The sequence below is a fragment of the Rhinichthys klamathensis genome, unplaced genomic scaffold (genome assembly GCF_029890125.1).
Source record: "Rhinichthys klamathensis goyatoka isolate OS25496 unplaced genomic scaffold, OSU_Roscu_1.1 h1tg000289l_1, whole genome shotgun sequence".
In the NCBI taxonomy this organism is placed as follows: Eukaryota; Metazoa; Chordata; class Actinopteri; order Cypriniformes; family Leuciscidae; genus Rhinichthys; species Rhinichthys klamathensis.
In genome coordinates this window covers 2,992,354-3,006,152 of record NW_026606808.1, presented here as the reverse complement: position 1 = coordinate 3,006,152, position 13,799 = coordinate 2,992,354, and the positions used below count along the sequence as shown (strand labels likewise).

The 13,799-nt window shown below is 43.7% G+C and overlaps 1 pseudogene; it reads right to left on the bottom strand.

The window, feature by feature from the left end:
- Window positions 1-13,410, bottom strand: part of LOC130103500 (NACHT, LRR and PYD domains-containing protein 3-like) — a 51,609-nt pseudogene extending 38,199 nt beyond the window's left edge.
- Window positions 13,411-13,799: the final 389 nt, after the last annotated feature.

Genomic DNA, 13,799 nt, shown 5'->3' with positions numbered 1-13,799 from the left:
CTGGTTTTTTCGAGGGTGGTCCGGCTAGCGCGAGACACTCTCTCTTTCCCCTCCGTGCTAGGACGACTTCGGAGGCACCTGGTTGGCCACGGCGCTGGGTCGAGGGCCTTGACGCCTGGGGAGCGGGTAGCGCTTCGCGGGCCTTGACGGCCTTTGGCTATCAGCCGCAGGGCGGGGCTGAGAGGCCTGTTTCACCGGATTGGCTGGATGAGGTGAAGGCGGCGGCTTGGGCTTGCTGGTCGCAGAGCTCGAACGTTTCGGCAAGAAGTGTCGCATGGCCTGGGACGCTTTCTGTGCCTCTGTGTATCTTTCCGAGAATCCCTTCACCGCCGGGCCGAAGAGACCGGAGCTGGACACCGGGGCGTCGAGAAACCTCGTTCTGTCGGCATCCTTGATCTCGGTGAGGTTAAGCCAAAGATGGCGCTCGAGCACGACCAAGCTCGCCATGTTTCTTCCGATGGCCTGTGCTGTAGCCTTAGTAGCACGCAGCGCTTAGTCTGTAGCACTCCTCAGGTCCCGAAAGGTCTCCGGGTCCGGACCAGCCTCGTCCATGGACCGGAGGAGTTTGGCCTGGTAGACCTGCAACACGGCCATCGTGTGCAGGGCCGATGCAGCCTGACCGGAGGCGGAGTACGCGCGTCCAGCGAGGGCTGAGGTGTTACGGCAGGGTTTGTTGGGATGAGCGGCTCTAGCTCGCCAGCTAGCTGCAGTGTTCGGGTAAAGATGAGCTGCCACGGCCTCTTCGAGGGGCGGCAAAGACTTATAACCCTTTTCCGCTGCGCCATCCACGGAGGAGAGCGTCGCGGAAACTGCAGATCCCACACGTGCTGAGTATGGAGCGCGCCAGGCCTTGGTTAGCTCCTCGTGGACCTCGGGAAAAATGGCGCCGGTTTGTGACGCGGGGCCTGCTGGCGCCCTTCCAGAAACCATCCATCCAGCCGACTACGAGGCGGCTCCTCGGGCGAGGCCCACTCGAGCTCGAGGTCCGCGACGGCCTTCGTCAGGATCCGAAGCATTTCGGCGTCGGAGTTCGTCCTGGTCGCTAATCCACTGGCCACCGATTGAGAAGCAGTGACGGGGTCGAGAGAGCCCGGCCACTCGTCCTCAGAAGCGGCGATGGATAGGCTGTCGTCGCGCTCGAGAGATCCGCCGAAGGAGACGAGGACCGCCACGTGAACAGGACCGGTGTTGGCGTTTGAGTCGGAGAAAGTGAAGCACGCGGGGACGCGGCCGGCGTGCGTTCACAAATCTCCATACCCTCCGTGGCTGCGACGCTTCTTCTTCCTCGGAATGGAAAGCGTGGTTGAAGCGGCATCGCTGTCGCAGGCCGCACATCCGCCGGCAGAGAGAGCATTCTCTGCGTGGTCGACACCCAGGCAGGAAATGCAGCTCGTGTGCTGGTCTGCCTCGTGCAGACGGCCTCCGGACGTGGCGCAGGATGAACGAGGCATTCTGAAAAGAACACAATATAATGGAAAGGATATAGGATGTCGCCGGATAGCCACAGGTGAGACGGCGTCAGGAGACAATCGACGTGCAGGCGAAGTCTGCTGAAGAGAAGCTCGCTCAGGCTGAAAGGCTTGTTCGACGGCGAATACACAGTAAAAAGCTCAGCGACATGTGTACTGTCGCTGAAGGAGTAAAATCTGCTATAATGGCGAATTCGGGGGTCTATATAGGCTGGGCCACGCCCCCTAGGCGGGCTCTGACGTTGGGCTAGCTTATTGGTCGCACGTCAGAGTCGCCCGTGCCATTGGATGTGCAGTTGCTGCAGCACAGCCTATGAGCGTGTCAGACGCTCAGTGTGCTAGCTGTGCAGCTGCAAATGCGTTTTACATATAGGCTTCAGTATATCGAGGAAAAGGAGTTTCCCCACTGCGTATAGCTACGCAATACGAAGTGACCGTTCGAAAGGGAACTTTAGAATCAGCTGCAGGGCGGGATATCCGCTGAAGTGGTTTGGGGAAAAAAATCAGTGACTGCATCTAAAAACGTGATTTGTATTGACTGAAGCATGATCAAAGAAATATTCTTAATAATGTGGTTATTGTGTTTTCAGATCTGTGCAGTTACCCTTGAGTTGCTTGCTGCTGTTCTCCATACTGTGTGATTGTGTATGCTGTTTATATTATAGGTAGTTTGTTATTAATATTTCTTTTTTTTTTCTTTCCTTTTGTTGGTTGTTTGTTTTCCTCTAGCCTGTTGGCTGTAGCTGTTATTGTATGTGGTTGTATGAATTGTACGTCACAGGCTAGAGTGGGTTTATTTATTTTATTATTTCCTTTCCTTTATTATGCCCAATTCCCCTTTTTGTTTGTAACCAGCCTCGGTGTTAGTGGAGCCAGGGTAACTCCTGTATAAGAGACCTCACTGGAAAGCGGGTTTCCTTTTTCTTTCTTTTTCTCTTGTTTAACGAAGAAGTTTGCAGTATGGTGAACCTTAATGCCTTTTAACCATATTTATTAGAGTGCTGTGAGTGTGCAGTGTGTAGTAGACATTGAACTCTAGTGTGTATTACTTCAAATGAAGTCTGTGTCTTTGTTCACCGGTGGTAGTGCGAACTTAGCCTTCCCTTAGTGTTTTCTCGACTGCTTTACTGGCTCCCGTGCGGATGGCTTGGTATTCCCTAGTTATGTTTATTTGTTTGATTTATTCATTTTTTATTTTATTTTTTTGACCAACCAACATCTTCAATAATTCCTAACTAGTTTAGCCCAAGGGGTGGCGTAGTCACTTGTACAATCAGGGGTGCCACAAGCATAATGTTGCTGTAAAAGTGGAATGAGTTTAGCTGTTCGGCGAGATGATGTCGACTCCTCGACAGCCTCTGTTGTCCCATTTAGCCACTTGTTAGCAACCGCCTTTTTCAAGACATGTAACAGCTTAAAAAAAAGTCATGAGTGGGGAAATACTGATGTATTTTATGTCGTAGAATAAAACCTGAAAGTGTTTTGAGCTTGTATTCACCACAGACCTTATTTCAGCCATTTAACCAAAAAACCCATTGACTTCAGGATGATGGAACCGGAAGTGCTAAAATGCTTACTCATTTCATTTCTTCCTTTTGGCCAAGCGGCAACCTTACTTTCTCTCTCTTGAAACCAACACGGAAGTGACTTAAACTGCAATTCATCCACTGGCCGCTAGAGACTGTAAAATAGTCAATCCCATGTTAAATTGGCCAACTTTTACAACTTTTACTCAGGCATTAAGACCTGCATTGTAAATGGGGCCTTGGATTCAGCAGTCGCTCATAACAAGAAGTCGTCTCGTAATACATCAATGTTATTTTAAATTAAATTAAGCAAAATAACGATAGAGAGTTTAAAGTGAATTTGTGGTAGAAATGACATTCAAACGGTATCTTTCGGGAGCCGAAAAAGAAAGAGAGAAAAGAAAACTCAAAGTAAAGGTGTTCGGACTGCTGAAATTTAAAGCTGGAGTCTGTAACTTTTGGCGCTCTAGCGGTTAATAAACAGAACTGCGTGCGTCTTGCGGAAGATCATTATCCAAGTTTATGTCTACTGGGTACTGGGCTACTCCGCAGTGGTACGACCCAACCGGTCTAAAGTAGTCTGAATATAAACACTTATTATAGGTGCACCGTAGTGATTCAGGATAAGACAAAAACACGGTTTGGAAAATAGAAAATGAACCAAAAAAAGTTATGGACTGCAGCTTTAAAGCTTACACTATTATACATGTTTGGTATCATTTGAAATGTCTCAGTGCGACTGGTACAAAGGTCTCATTCCCACAGAAGTAAACCAAAAAGGTAATAAGGTGTGGAGAGATATCTTGTTAACTGCTGTGGGGGTGCCCCCATGAAAATCAACTTCTGTCCCCAGTAAGTCTGGGACGGTGATTAATGCAAATTCCCACTGTGAACTCATGTTTACATTTGAAAAGAGGTTTCTGCCCTGGTCTGTGTATTTACAGGTTTGGATAAATAAAGGCGGGTCTCAAATAGAGGCCTGGTCTGTTTTTTAGTTTCGGGTTGTATTTAATCTTCTAAAACCCGTCAGATTGTCATCGTCTGTTTAAGCCAGTTCTATGGTGCAGATGCGCTCGCAAGAGAGCCATGCTCATCTGGGCTGGAGCTGTTAGCGCAAGCAAGACAGGCAGAGTTCTGGAGGCCGGAGAAGGAGAAGTGGAGGAGAGCGACGAGGAGGAGGAATTCGCCAATGAACTTGAAGTTGAGGATCGCGATGATGATGATAGTGATGAATAGGATCATTTTGTATGACATGATTGCAGTTGTTTTACAGGGTAGCCTTCATTCTTTCTTGTTGATGTGTTTCGGGCAACAAATTCATATAGGCTCAATGGATATTACCGGTAAATTGTATTGTTCAGCCCATTGCTGTCACATCGTTTCCTTTTTTTTATGCTGCCAGTAATCTAAAGGGGGTCGCACACCGGACAAGAAGTGCAGTGTCGTGTCTATGACAACTCGAGTTATTATGATATTCTCAATTCATTCAGTTAATGGACGCTCTAAGGTAAAGTTTTCAGACTGCAGACTTAGCAACGATTGTATTTAATTGTACAGTACAATCATAACATCGTACAGACATTATCTTAATTCCATAATGTCCTTAAACATAACAATATTGCTGGCCATAAACTGAGAAAGTGCGCGTCCGGTGTGCGATACCTCGAGTTGTCATAGACGCGACGCGGTGCTGCGCTTCTCGTCCGGTGTGTGACCCCCTTTAGACATACGGTAGGGGTAGGCTAATTCTTACATTAACTGATTTGTTAAACACAATCGAATTATAAATAAAACGTAATATAATGTGTAACCTCCGACTGTCATGCTTTCCGTCTATCAGCCTCTGCTATTTGGATCGTTATCTCTAGACACTCAATGAACAACATCTCAATACTAAATTAAAGGCCTGTCTCATATAGACGCCTATCTCAAACACAAGCCGGTGCAGTTCGGCGATTTGGGAAAATAAAAGACCAAGCTATTATTTGAAGTTTTACAGTAGTTTGCAAAGACAAGAAGTGAATTTCCGTTTAGGGTAGCAAAAGTGCTGCTTGACCAACATAAATCTGGGTGTGTCTTACCTCTGTTTTAATCTAATGTTTCTTTAGATAAGTGTAAGTGGGAAATCACGGTATGGCCAATCCAAAGCTATTATAAGACAAGTAAAGTTGGTTGACTTATCTGTAGTAGTGGCCATACCTCTACTGAAGTAAACGTTAAGTTAAATTCAACTGTGCAATTCCATGGGGGCTATACCAAAGTATCTTTGATTGTGTAAACGTGAATGTGACCGATCTCAGGTATATAGCAATTACCTCAGTTTGAGGACCAAAACTGGCGAGATCGTGAAACAAGTTAAACAGATGACGTAAGGACCTCTGAGCGACATAGTTTCTTAATCTGAATGGGTGAAATATAATTAAAGGGTTAAAAAAGAATAATCAAACATTCGCTCACTTTTAATGATGCTGCTCAGATATCATTAAAACCTTTTTTATTTATGGAGTCAGATGAAATAAGGAGGTAATACATATGAGAAAATGTATTTAATTTAAAGGCACACTGTGGAACTTTTCAACCTTTATAATATATTACCAAAACCCATTGAGATGGTACATCGACTTACAATAGGTTGAATGACACGTCTGCCGAAGCCTGAAGGTGTCTGTATCGCTTTTCCTAGCACTATGTAACTTCGGGGTTCGGGTAGGAACCCGAGCACAAAAAGAACTACAAAATTCAACCGCTTTACGGCATACGTCACTTCCCCCACCACCCACAACTTCCTCAGATTCTGACGTGAGTGCTCAACTCGCGTTTGATTGCCGTCTGTATGTTTTCGTCATGGCCGAACCAACAGCTACAAGGAAGAAGGCAAAGGTTTTGTCAGAGGACACTAAAAAAAAGAAAAAGGCATAGAGACAAATGAAAAGCCAGGACGAGGATCACCATTGGTCCAGCGTTCGCTCGCTGGCGTGAGCTTCAGGAGGAGGATGGGTGCCCGACCGATGCTGACGCTTGCCTGCACACAAATGCCGTTTCCAAGGTGACACAGATAAATCATATAAGTAGTGTAGTATTTTCTGGTATTCCGGCCACAGCCGATGGTGTTATGAGTGTAATAAAATGCCCACAGCCCATTGTTCATTTCTACACACAAACACAGCCCGCCACAGTGCAGGGCTCGCACAAATAAAGTCGACTCATGTCAAATGTACATTAAATGTAGTGAACGTGCCCACGACTCAGTGCCCACAAACACTACACACAACATGTCCCACGGTTTCTGTAAAACGAAACCAACACACATAAGTTACAGTCAGCTCAGGCCGACGGCGTTTTTAGTGCAGTAAATGTGCCCGCCGTCCCGCGCCCACATTCACTCACAGACATGTTAGCACTAAGCCCCACGGGGCTCGCCCCGCTCGCTCTCTCTCAGCAGACTGCTATAAGGGAATCGAGCGCGGCCAGGCTGCCCGCCTCAAACACTACAAGCACGCACAATCTAAAGACACGGGAGGCTCAGGCTGACCCACTGTCTATGGGCTGACCGGTTGACTTTTGCGACAGTGCTGCGGAGCTTGTGGCCTCTAGGGACGCTAGACGTGAAAGTTACAGGTCGAGCGCCACTAGTGGCCAAAAGTTCCGCGGTGTGCCTTTAATCTAGTGTTGTATAAAAGGAAAGACAGTATCGCGCAGAGACCTTCACCCGTTCCCGGAAACTGCCTTTGGGCCGATCTAGACGGGCTTACAGTTCCTATAGTGTTGGTTTAGACCCTACTCTGAAGTAAGAGCAGTTCCTAGAACTAAAATCATTCTTAGTTCCTGCGGTGCGAACGCCAAAATCCGGGTACTTCCGCCAATAGTTCTAGGAACTATGAAAAGGTTCCTCCGATGTGAAAGCGCCTATATACTTTAAAGTATAATTAAGCATTCTAAGTGTACTTGGCTTGTAGTTGTTTTTAATATTTTGATTGAGGAGCCAATTTAATACTTTTTTCACATTTTTTTAAATACAGTCTTATAAACTTACATTGTTTGAAAATATTGATTTATAAAGAAAACATATGTTCCTAATTCTGAGTATCTGATTTTTTGTGTAGGCTAGGCCACTGGTAGTGTAGTTAGGAATTTACAGTAAATCTACTTTACTCTTTCCAAGCCATTGACAGAATTTCCTGGCTATCCATGTATCCATGTCACCTTGTCTTCACTAATTCACCTTTGTATTTAGTTTCTTTCTGTTACCCAGTCTCAGTCTGATCTTAGTCTTGTTTAGAGTGTGTGTGGGAACCTTCTACCCGTGTGTGGGAACCTTCTACCCGTCTGCATTTGTGCGAATTATATTATACGTTATATTAAAAGTACGTTTTTGAAATTGGAACTTTTGACCTTCTTCTGCCCGCACCACACCCGTGACAGAAGAACGGAACAAAAACAACGAACAAGATGAGCAAACTTCTCATCCCTGCAGACCCACTCTTCACTCTCTTCCAGGATGGCCGCCTGATTGAGAACTATGTAGAGGAGTTCCTCGAGCTCTCATATCAAAGACCCTGGAAGGAGGACACACTAAAGACCATCTTTTGGTGTGGGTTGGACGATCACCTTTATCAACAGGTTCCTACAGCAGCTGCTACTACATGTTCCCTGGCTCATTATATTGATTATGTGCTATGGTTGAGTGGTTCTTTCCCTCACAGTTGGTGAGGTTGGTGTAGACACCACCCCCACTCAACCACAATCACCCTTGTCCCTTCCAGAGCTTCACATCAGTCCTGCCGAGCTTGAGCTTCACGTCAGTCCTGTCACACTAAAGACTGTTAACTTCGAGCCTTCTGTTCCCGAGCCTGAGCCTTCTCCAGGATTCCCTCCCTCCTCCCCGCCCTCCTCCCCTCCCTTCCCTCCTCCCCTCCCTTCCCTCCTCCCTCGATTCTCCATCTAAGGCGCCACTGAGCTCCTGGCCCCGCCCCTACTGTCGATGACGCACTAGAGCCACTGAGCTCCTGGCCCCTCCCCTACTGTCGATGACGCACTGGAGCCACTGAGCTCCTGGCCCCGCCCCTACTGTCGATGACGCACTGGACGCACTGGAGCCACTGAGGCTGGCCCCTCCCCTAACAATAGAGCATCAGTTCGCTTCTCAATCGCGATCTATCAGTAGTACTATTCGTTTCTACAGCCTACAGTTTGCTAGCTAGCTATGCCTTCGTCATGGAAATGCGTATTACCTGGATGCGATCACTTACAAAACAGATTGGTGTCCTTATTTAAATTTCCGTAAAACGATCATATCAAGAAGAGGTTTTAGGATTCATTTTGTGAAGAGCCACCTTGATGGAGAGCTGAGGATCACCACCAACACCCGCCTCTGTAGTGATCATTTTACACAGGATTCGTCTGAGACAACTGGGATTCACTGATATTCCGCTGTTACTGGTGAATGGGGCCGAACCGACTATCTCCTGCCTCGGCCTTCATCCTCCCATCCCGAAATCAGTGTCACCTAATATCACCGTTATCTGCTTTCCCGCAGGTGGGTGTGGTTTCAGCGCAGCCAGCAGACACGCCCCCAGCATTTGAGAGCAGAGAATACTGCTCATTTTTACAAGATTTGATAGCTTATTTTATTTACTTGGAGGCTTTTTTTATCATTCAAATTTGGCTGGGTGGCTAATAACATGTTTCTGTGGTGTAACAAACTCAGAACACATACTTAGTTTTGACTTTACATGGACTTTAACGCCAGTTTGGCCTGTAATAGAGCAAATAAATTAGCTTGAACAAAGTCAGCAACCAGTATCGAAATCTGCCAATTTTTCTAGTAAATAAATAAATTCATAATCAGCCATGAAAAATCATGATCACTAGAATATAAACTGTTATTATATTGAGATTACAACTCATTCAATGTTTAGACTTCTCTTCCAATCTTGCTAAACTGCTATGGCACAGTGATTAAAAAAATATGCCACTTTATGACAAAATGCTTACAGGGCTTTTCTGCAGTTCCTCACAGCTGGTATCAGTCTTCTTTTGCCTTCTTCTGATGTGTTTAATTTCTTGGAGTTCAGTTCATCCAGCGGCTCATCTGACATCTCAATCATGTAGGCTATTGCTGAGCAGTGAGCAGGAGAGAGTTTCTGTGAGTCCATGCCTGATCTCACAAACTTCTGTATCTCAGTGTAGAGAGTCTTATCATTCACTTCCAGCAGACAGAGGAACAGATTGATGGATTTATCAGCTGAGAGTTGTTCATCGCCTTTAATTTTATCTTTAATATACATTGCGGCACTATTGATGGTAGAATAGTGCTTCAGTGGGAAGCACGACAAGAATCGCAGACATGCCCAGAAAGAATCACAGACACTATTGATGGTATCTGAGGTGTCCTCTGTGTGTGTCAGTAGATCCTTTAAGAGTCTCTGATTGGACTCCAGTGAGATGCCCAGCAAGAATCGCAGGAAAAGATCCAAGAGTCCATTCTTCAATGATTCATCAATTACTTTTTTGAGCCGCATGCCCAAAGACCTTTTCTGGGAGTGAAACTCATAGAAAGCTGCCAGAAACTCCTGGAAGCTCAGATGTATGAAGCAGTAGACTTTCTTCTGATGAATCACAGGTTCCTCCTTAAAGATCTCAGTGCAAATCCCAGAATACACTGAGGCATCAGTGACGTCTATGCCGCTCTCAATCAGGTCCTCCTCATAGAACATCACATTGCCCTTCATCAGCTGTTTGTAAGCCAGTTCAGCAAGTTTCAAAATCATGTCTCTGTTGGACTGCAGGAGTTTCTCTGAAACTCTCTCTTCATACTTCTGTTCTCTCATGTTGATCTGAATCAGCAGGAAGTGGATGTACATTTCAGTCATAGTTTGAGGGATTTTTGCATTGACATCTTGTTGCAGGATGTTTTGAAGCACAGTGGATGTGATCCAGCAGAAGACGGGTATGTGGCACATGATGTGGAGGCTTCTTGATTTTTTAATGTGAGAGATGATAATGCTGGCTTGATGCTCATCAGTGATTCTCTTCCTGAAATATTCCTCCTTCTGAGGGTCATTGAATCCCTGAATTTCTGTCACACGGCTGATGTATTTGGAGGGGATCTGATTGGCTGCTGCTGGTCTGGAGGTGATCCAGATGTGAGCAGAGGGAAGCAGATCTCCTTTTATGAGGTTTGAAATCAACACACCCACTGATGAAGTCTCATTGACATCAGAAACTTTCTTATCATCAGAAAACAGTGTAATTCTGATTTCATCCAGACCATCAAAGATGAATACAACTTTACATTCGTCATAAATCTTTGGGTCCAGTTCTTTAAGTTCAGGATGAAAGTCCAGCAGAAAACTGTGAAGACTGTACTGATGATCTGTAATCAAGTTCAGCGCTCGAAATTGAAGCACAAACATGAAATCTACATCCTGATTAGCTTTTCCCTCGGCCCAGTCCAGAATGAACTTCTGCACTGAGACGGTTTTTCCAATTCCAGCGTTGCCTTTAGTAAGAACAGTCTTGATTTGGTCTTTCTCCTTACATCCTGGTTTAGGTAAGGGTTTAAAGATGTCATTGCAGTATATTGGAATATCTTGTGAAAATTGTGACCAAAGTGTTTCCTCCATCTTTAAAATCTCATGTTCTTTATTCACCCCTTTAGCATCTCCCTCTATAATGTAGAGCTCTGTGTAGATCCTGTTCAGGAGGGTTGGATTCTCTTGTAGATTGATTCCCTCAAATAAGCGCTCATACTTGTTCTTCATGCTGGTTTTGTGAGTGGTTTTGGCTGTCTTCATGGCATCACTCATTTCTTGGTAGGAATCCTGCAGGTCTCCAGTAACATAATTTTCCCCACTGCAAAAACATCAAAAGGAAATTAGAGCATTTAGTCTACACTTCTCGGCACAAGTGTTACACAGAAGTAGCTCTTTCAGGTATATGGCATGCTGACATGCCACACGAAAATATATTGTAAATTGATCTATATCTATGCATGTATCATTTGTCCAATACAGGCAAAAATATCACATGGCTCCAATAGGGTCAATGGTCCCTGCTCAATTATGAATATAACAAGAACTCACACATCTTAATTTTTGGGGGCATTTTATTCATTTTGTTGGCATTTTCGACCTTGCATGACGCTATTTTACACATCAGATCAGTTTGCTTGTTAAGCTTAATGGAGGTATTTATCCTAAACTAGGTTGACTCTATTGAGATGTTTTAATAGTGATTTAATTTTCACAGCAGTGGCAAACAATGCAGACATGACTGTTAACTGGCTGCCACTAATGAAGGCAGGTCAAGAAGACATGGATGCTGCTTGATTTGAGTGCGTTAGCTGTGTTGGCCGTCACGGTGTCTCATTTGGCGCTTTTCCACTGCTTGGTATAGTTTGGTACGGCTCAACCGAGGTGGTACCATTTAAAGCGAGCCGAAGCGTGCTTTAAATGGTACCACATTGGTTGAGCCGTACTGATACTAAAATGTGACGTGAAAACACTACAGATCACTGATTGGTCAGAGAGAATTGTTGCTACCAGCAAGATGCTTGAGCACCAATTGAGGTCTATGTGTGCATGTGTCTGGCATTATATAGCCAAAGCAGAGATTTAATAATTGTATCTAAAATCAGTGTTTCCCCTACCATTGTTTTGGGGGGGCGGCCCGCCCCCCCAAAACGACCCCCCGCCCCGCCCCCCCCTAAATTGCTGACGAAATCCAGTCATAAAAAAGAAATTTACTGTATAACGCGGAATTTCATGGAATTTGTCAATCTTTTGAGGAATAAATAGAAAGCAGTTCAGTATACACCTGAAATCAAATCGCGATGTAGACAAGTGTGTGTGGATATTAAACCACAAAGACAATTTAAATACGAATCCTGCTTGTTAGTGTGAATGAATGGTGCAGCCGACGCGCAGTTTCATTTACCACACACACACACACACACACACACACACACACTGAAGCACGTGTGACGGTCATCCCATATATATGAAGACACAAATGCATAAACTTACTCTCCAGGCTCTAGATCCACTCCGAAAGTCACTTCGTGATCATTTAACCGCTTCATTTGAGAAAAACTATCATTATGACATAAACACACAAACTCAAAAGGTCTTCACGGCAACCCGTCAAAATAAAAGTTCGGTTTAACTTGACAGAAATATATTACCGTTGTACAGTAGAATTTAGATATGTCCCAATGTAATAATACTAACACTAATCCAAATAAATTATCATCAAAACTGAATTTTTTAGGAATAATCCATGTTTTAATTTTAACAGTAAAGCTCATTGTGCAGCACGTTATTTGACAAAAAGTTTATTTAATTTCATATGATTAAAATTGATGATAAATGATAAAAGTTGTGTTTTATGTCTTCATTTTATTACCAGAAAAAACACAACACAGAATTAATGTGATTTTTTTTTTCATTTTTTTTTTTAAATGTTGTATACGTTTAATGATTCATAATACACTATTTCAATTAATTAGACATGCTTTTTGATTGCTAAAAAAATTACACCACGTATCCGTAACACGCCCGCTCCGCAACACTAGCAGTCCCCCCCCCCTGAAAAAAATCCTAGGGGAAACACTGAAAATATTCTGTTGTATAAATATTTATACCTAATATTGCATGTTAGTAATAGACACACATCCACTCAATTGTATGTATAATCCCCAAATTGTCATTTAAGTAATATTATGGGTTCAGCTCAATAAGTTAAGCTCAAACAACAGTACTAGTGGCATAATGTTGATAACCACAAAAATAAAATTCAGCTGAGGGACCAGTTGAACTAGATTTTTGAGGTTATCAACATTATGTCATTATACTGTTGTTTGAGCTTAATTTATTGATAAAAGCCAAAAATTGCACAAATGTTGCTTACTAAACTTTTCTCTGTAATGTAATATACAATTTTACAACTTTTTTACCAAAACAAAACAACGCCTAAAAACCAAATATGACTGTAAATGATGATTTAGACTGCTAAGGTTTAACAGAAGAATTATTGCATATGTGTGTGTTTGTTTGTGTGTGTGTGTGTGTGTGTGTGTGTGTGTGTGTGTGTGTGTGTGTGTGTGTGTGTGTGTGTGTGTGTGTGTGTGTGTTGGGCCTCCTCTATTTCTCCTAGAGATACAGAGAGAAGACAAAGCAATCGTTTTGTTTCTTAGCACTATCTGATGTTTCAGGTTCTTGTCTCAAATACTGGAAAAAGAATCTCACATGTGTTCAGAGGTCTCAGGTCCACTTCCGAAATGTATGGGTTGAATCATTGAATTTGTACTCTTTATAGACACGCTGCTGGGACATGGTGCAGCACCCTCTTCTCTCCTCTCATAGCGACGCTTTTTAGCTGGAGGGTTCTCCTCTGTATCCATTATTACAGATGCTTTTCTGAAAACATTAAACAGTACAAGGAAAATTGTTTTTATGAGGTTATGCATTAACACTGTGTTAATAAAGTCACCTTTACTGAGGCAGATGAAAAAGCATAGTTTTTAGTGACACTTTCTCCATGTTTATCCATGTTTTGTTCGGGTCATTTTGACCCGGAGAGAATTTTCTTTTTCCTGAAAATGCTTGGACTTTACACACCCATGCTATCATCATCATCATCATCATTTCTTTATTCAGGACATACATATAAAATGGTCCATAGCACTATACAAGATAAAGTATACAAAATAGGAAAAAAAGATAAAAAATTGTAAAAAATGACTACACAGTCAAAATTCCACAATACACAAAAAAAGTGTTTAAATATTGGCATATAGACTAAA